The 6,879-nt window shown below is 33.2% G+C and overlaps 1 protein-coding gene across 2 annotated transcripts in view; it reads left to right on the top strand.

Moving 5' to 3' along the window:
• Positions 1–1,497: 1,497 nt before the first annotated feature.
• LOC149788958 (uncharacterized) overlaps positions 1,498–6,879 on the top strand; it is a 46,343-nt gene continuing 40,961 nt past the window's right edge. The window contains exon 1 of one of the 2 annotated variants that reach the window (XM_089975110.1): positions 1,498–1,760. The gene's annotated coding sequence lies outside the window, so the exon portion shown is untranslated. Of the gene's footprint in view, positions 1,813–6,879 lie in introns of both variants that reach the window. The other variant, XM_089975111.1, reaches the window with a different exon arrangement.

Below are 6,879 nucleotides of genomic sequence, written 5' to 3'. Positions count from 1 at the left end.
TTTCCTAGAGTACATTTTCTTGATAACTATATGGTTAAAAGTATGCCCTGCAAATGCCTAAATTGCAAAAGCTTCCGGAGACTTCGCTTCCAAGGCCTCTGCAGAGTATTCCGTCCAACATACTGTTTTTGCTTTCTTGTTTAGCATCTTTCTCTTAAATTTCCGAATCTGCCACGATCTTCTTTCTTTAAGCATCATGATACTCATTTACACGTAATCCAATGTAAATTTGAATAGTTCAAGCTGTATCTAATATTAGGTCTAAATTGATCTTAAATTAAAATTTTGAAATAGTGAATACACGCTTTATAATTTGTATATTTTTTTGCAATGTGGTAAAAATGTTTAGCTTGCTCTGCTATTGTTGGTTAACTTAAATTCAGCAATGTTGATGAAGCATAGTCATGGCCGACAAGAGGCGTGGGGGTGGGGGGCAACCGGGGTAACTTACATTCAGCAATGTTAATGAAGCATAGTCAGGGCCGACAAGGGGGGGGGGGGGCAACCGGGGAGCGTTGTTTCAAACCGAAACAGGGACCTCAAGTGGCCGATTGGACTAAAGCACTCCGGATCACTGCTATCTCACCTCTGTCTGTGTGGGTGTTCGAGTCCAAGGCTCGGCTAGCGTGGGTACGTGGGAAAGCCTGCCAGTAGCTTCTCGTGGGTCGGTGGTTCCTCCCTGGGTTTTCCAGGACTCTTCCTCTACTAGTTATACTGGCCGCCATATATAGCCTATCTTGTGCTGAAAAATGGCGTTAAACCCTAGAAGAAGAAGAACAACAAAAACAAACTGAAATATGTCTAACAAAAATAAACTTTTATAGTGTTCTTGTCACTGGTGTACATTTAAGATTGTTGGTGTTATATTCAATATAACAATTTGATTCGGCACTCTCGTGCATTACACGTCCAGGTATTAGTAAACTACTTTGGTGCACAGTGGCTCATATCGTTGCTTACATATTTACCTGTCATACATGTACTATATAATAACTATAGTTATTGTATAGTGCATGTATGACAGGTAAATTGTAAGCAACGATACGAACCCCTGTGGTTTGGCGTGGTTGTTAATTTTCGTTGTTAATGTTAATGTTGTTGTTTGTTTGTTAGAGAGGGGGTTGCAGGGATATTTACACCTATCACTTATTATCACATAATAAAACAGTATTGCTCGTAACGAAATTGTACAGCTTGCTTACATGCCTGCATATCGTAGTTGTAGCGATTAACATCACGGTGTCACTCTGTTAGATATACTATGATCAACAACAACATTATCATTATTAAATTTATTAAATTGTAATAGTGTCATATATAGTAGGGTAGAAGTTACATTTTTTTATTAAACGTATGAGAGAAAAAATAAATAATTTAAAAAGATATCCTTTATTTAAAAACGTACATTTGTCTTTCCTTTTCTTTACTATTTATAATCCATACAGAGTTATTGTCCTTATATAGATGTCGCGTTGTTTTTACTTCCGGTATATAAATGGAGCATAAAAAAAACCAACAAAAAACAACAGATACACATATCTTCATGAAATGTTATGTTTCTGTTTGTGCTGATATTACAACAAGAAACTACAGATTTTTATATATAACATCACACGTTAGAATCTAACGATTTTGCCTTGCTTTAGAGCTTGAAGAAATATCTGTTTAAATTAATTCCACAGATTTTGGATATCAAAACATCGCGACTGTACAGGAAACGTGATTGTTGACAGTGACAGCAATGCAACGCACCAACCAAGGTGGGATCAAAAGGGCCAGATTTCTTCTGTATTACTAAGTTATATCCCTATGGTAAATGATGAATTATGTTACTCTGAGTTCATGCTTTTCATGAAATGTAACTTCTGCTGCTGTCATATATAGCATTGTTTGGTCTGTTTTTTAAAACACACACACAGACACACACACACACACACACACACACACACACACACACATATATATATATATATATATATATATATATATATATATATATATATATATATATATATATATATATATATACTGAAGATGGGTATTCAACCCAATAATAAATGCATATTGCATTAGCTCAGCAAAATGTGTAGTGCTTTTTTTAATAATTTTTGTTTTGTATCGTTTATTTCTATAGTTTGATTAGTCCGACGTTTCTTCTGACTCTTCTCACACAATTTTAGACATTTTGACATTATGTTGTTTCGTTGTAATACACTCATTTGCTCTTAAATGATCTGTCTTGTGTAATATGTATGCTTCCATTGTGTTAATACTATTTGTACCTGTGGTTTCTATAGATATATGCATAGTCATATCCAGCTTCTTGTTCTTGTATATTTAAAATTATGATGTTTGTGTGTAAAATGCAATCATAAGTGTGTATTTAATAGCCATTATTCTTGTATATTTAACTCTGCATTTTTTAAGGGAGGCAGTAAATATGTCATAAAGGATTGGGACTATTCCATTGTGGAGTTCTTTAAGAATGTATTATAAGATTGACAGGATCTAATGCTTTGCCAAGGTTTATATTTTAATTTTGTTTTGGTTTGCTGTTATTGGCACAGAAGCAAAGTTTGGTTATTATAAGTGCCAAGGCAATTGGAATAAAATGGCATCAACAAAGACTATCAGAAGTTTTAAGTAATTTCAATAGTGCATGCCTAGACACCTGCTTACAGTGATTTGTTTGTATTTAGTTTGTATAAAATGGTCCATTATCAAATGGATGAAATCATGCCATTGTTCTTTATTATGGAAACGTTGCAGTTTGTTGCCATGTTTGGCTTTTCAGCATCAACTGTTTTTTATGGACTCAGTTGTCAATGGGTAAGTTGCAGCCAGTCACAATACAACTGAAAAGCTTTTTGCACTTGGTCTGGACATGAAGTCCTAAAATCATTATCTGGATTCACACTAAGAAACATTTCTTGCAGCTTCCACTTGACGATGTTGAATAATAGTAGCCATCTTGAAATATATATATGTTGTTGGTCCTAAATGAATATGATGCCAGTGTGGCATCTCTAAATTTGAAAGCTCTTGTATTACAACTCTATGGTCTTAAACTAAGTAAAAGAAAGAGTGAAAACTAACAGATTTTGTAAAATTCAGCAAACAATTTATTTCCCTGAATACAAAAAAGTGAAAAATTTACAAAGAACTTACAACATTGCAAATTAAATTCCAAATAGTCCAAAACGTTCTATCACTATTCCTAATGAATAAAGTTCTAATTAAATTCCAGTTGTATTCAAAGTAAAATCCAGCGCTGAAGGCATTGATGTGCCTGTAGTCTTGAATGTACTAATGTACCAGTAGTCTGAAGTATGATGATGTACTAACATTCTTCCAGTTAATCAAAATAATATAGTCAAACATGCTCTTGCCCAAGTTCACTATTGTTCCAGATTATTGTTGTTGTCCAAGATATTTTTGAGCTCTTTGTAATTCCAGAGAATAATAATTTGAATAAATAATTCCAGCCCAGATCAAATACTGAACACAACAGTACAAATGATTTTGCATTAAACAAGATTATAAAGCCCCCGACTTGGACTAAGTCACAATTATAGTCTGACTATACATCCCAGTTTGTTTGTACACCCCTAATGTTTTCAGTAACGGAAACATTTAATGTGATAAAAAGTGCAAGGAACTTAGACAATTCATTCATTGATTTACAGTTTTTAACCTGACTATGAGTAGATTGTCCCTAACACAATGATCATCTGTGCGTTTCACACTTAACAGAAGTTTTCAATATAATAGACAGACATGCCCAAAATCCATTTCCAGTTCCAGGACAAGTCCATTTCCAGCAAAGGGGTGTGTGTGCAATTACAGATGCACATTCATATGTCATCTGCTTCCGATATGGACAGTGTTGAATCAAGCAAAGGAAAAGAATGACAACAATAAATTTGCCATTCACATGGATGATGTAACAAGCAGATTAATTTCATTGTTTATGTGTTCAAGGGATATAATTCCAAACTCTCCATGTAATGGTAATTTACGGAATTATCCGGTAGTTACCGAATAGGATGAACTACATCATTATGTTGTCTGATGGAAATAAACTAACCCATAGTGTATGTAACATGGCACCATGTTTGTATGGAAAGTCTATTAAGCACGAAAGGTACAGGGGATGCCGGTATTAGTGCCATTCTGGTCACAGTCAGGTTAGAAATTATAAATCAGTGATTCAATTGACTTAGTTCTTTGCACTTTTTATCACATGAAATGTTTTCGTTCTTGAAATCGGTCGGGTGGTACAAACAAATGGGGATGTATAGTCAGACTATGGCGGTTTCTAGAAACACCGTAATTTGATGGAATTATCCATTATAGAATATTCTAAGATTTTTACAAGATAAAATCTGTTACTAAAATTATAATAAGGATGTGGTAAACATCAGGTGGGCTAGGTATTTTTATTGTGATTACCAATGTTCTAGATCCAGGCCCAAATAAATATGTTCTGTTGATAAGTGATCCTAATATTTAACCCACACTCATAGAGAAAATATTATCTATGCATTATTTGTTTACCAAAATAAAAACAGCATCAGTGTCTTTTGTCAGGAACAACATGAACTTGATTTCAGACAAGGTCAAGTCCAAAATACAGTTATCTATAGCATATAATGATTTTTTTTAAAAACCTAACCACAATGCAAATTAAATATACACAACATTTGTAATAGCTAATTGTACAGAATGGCTGGCCATACCAACAGTTTGAAGAAGAAAAAAAACAACGAAAATACTTCTTTCTTGCAATATTTAACTGTTCCCATATTAAAAGAAGATATAAACTTGAAATTGCTGACTTGATGGCCATATTAAAAATCTTTACATGGCTGTTCTTCTGAATGGATGGTCATGACAACTTGGGTTTATGCTAAAATACTCTTAACAAATATATAACAGGTTTGATTGACTTGTCTGATTTGTTGCACTTTCAGCATGGCATTATATGTTTTCTAAAATTTTGCATCATTGCTTCTTTTGGGTTTTTCAGTAAAATACCCCTTGTAATATCAGTTCTGTTTGAAAATGGTACAGGCTGAACGACTAGTGTATCAGCATGGTGAATTATTTTTGAAACCAGACCTAATTAACATTATGATCAAGTCACTGGGAATTGCTTTTGTTTTGCCTCACATATCTTATCAACACTGAAATGTAAATATACAAGTGAATTTGGACTAGGCTTTCTGTTTAGCTGCATACCAGTTAACAAGTTGATTGTCAGTACTGACATTGATTTTAAGTTTTTGAGAGGTATATTTATTTGTACAGCTAATCTCAATAGTGTTGTGTAACTCAGAATTGCATAACTGTAAATGTTTGGTTTCACTGCCTTTTAATTTTCGTTAAAAAGACTTTAATTCAGTTCACTTTAATACCATTCATTTTATCCATTTACAAATCCTAATTTGTTTTTTGTTTTAGACAATTCCATTAATTTTTAGTCTTCACAAAAAAAAATTAAATTGAAAAATATTTGATATCTAATTGTGTTAACACAAAATTCCTGTCAGTGGAAATCACATAACTCAGTGGAGGACTGTAATAAAATGCTAGCATGATAGTATAAACAACTATAAATTTATTCTTTTGAAACCCAGTTTGTGGTTATGTATGAAGAATACCTTGAATAATAGAACATAACTTTGTTTTTTGGGGGTTTTTTTTGTTGCTACTTCCTTCCCAAAACAAATGTTAATTATTGATTTAACCAAACTTAGGAAGTGGGTATATCTTGATTTTCTTTCATGGTTCAAGGTGAAAGGTCATGACAAGAATTTAGTACTATACTTACATGTATCTTATGAACTTCTTAACTTGGACGTATAAAAGAAAATATTTTTGTTACCCAATTTGTTGGAGTTTCTTGACAATATTAGTAATAGTTTTCAGTATTCATCAGGTTTTAAAAAAGGACCAAAACAATTGAATTCCTTGAGAATCTTTTTATGCATTAGTCCCATTGAAGAACGCTTGTTTTAAGCTTTGTAGACTAGCAAGGTGGTTGGTATCGATGAGCAATTCATTTTTAGATTTTTCTTCAGTACCATTTTTGTGGAATTTTCTGACAAATTGTCATTGGACAGGTATTTTGGGAACTTAGTTTCTTCTCATGTTTCCTCATACACTGGTTGGAGGATTGTATTTGAGCTTAATAGGTTACATTTTTCCTCTGATCCATTTTTGAAAACATGTCAAAAATAGAGTATTTTGTCCAAGAAGTAGGCTAGTGTACATGTGTGGTAAGGTTTACCTTTTTTGTCTCTGGCCCACTTTGGGTGATTTGTTTAAAAATTGTAAAACAAAAATTGGGGGAGGGGGGGTAATTTACTTCGTCATTGCTTTTAATACAATGGTAAGAGGATTTTGTTGAAACTTTGAAACCTAGATATAGATGTGTAGTAAAGTTGTTACACTTTTCCTCTGATCCATTTTTGAAAATGTTAAAAATAGGGTATTTTAGGAAATCATTGTCATTGCTTGGCCTCCCAAACTGGTTCAAAGATTTTTTTTTTAAATTTTGAATGTTAGGCGGGTGCTTGCTGTACATGTAGTTTTGTAAAGAAATTTGTATGTTAGGTGGGTCCTTGGTGTACATGTAGTTTTGTAAAACTCGTATACTCTTCTTCCTGTCCATTTTCTGGAATTTACATGAAAAATGGTAAAGAAATGGGTATATTTAATATATAAACTAATAAATCATCCCTTCTCTTACTGTAGCTGGAGAATGTGATTGAAATGTGGTAGCCTGAATTGGTTTGTAGTAAGGTTTTACATTTTACTTCAGGCCCACATTCTGGGAAATTTCATTAAACATTGTCCAAGACTTGTTATTTTGGG

Source organism: Sinohyriopsis cumingii, chromosome 11 (assembly GCF_028554795.1).
Source record: "Sinohyriopsis cumingii isolate HCF-2022 chromosome 11, ASM2855479v2, whole genome shotgun sequence".
Lineage (NCBI taxonomy): Eukaryota > Metazoa > Mollusca > Bivalvia > Unionida > Unionidae > Sinohyriopsis > Sinohyriopsis cumingii.
Note: the sequence above shows the minus strand (reverse complement) of the source record. Positions and strands in the feature narration are given on the sequence as shown.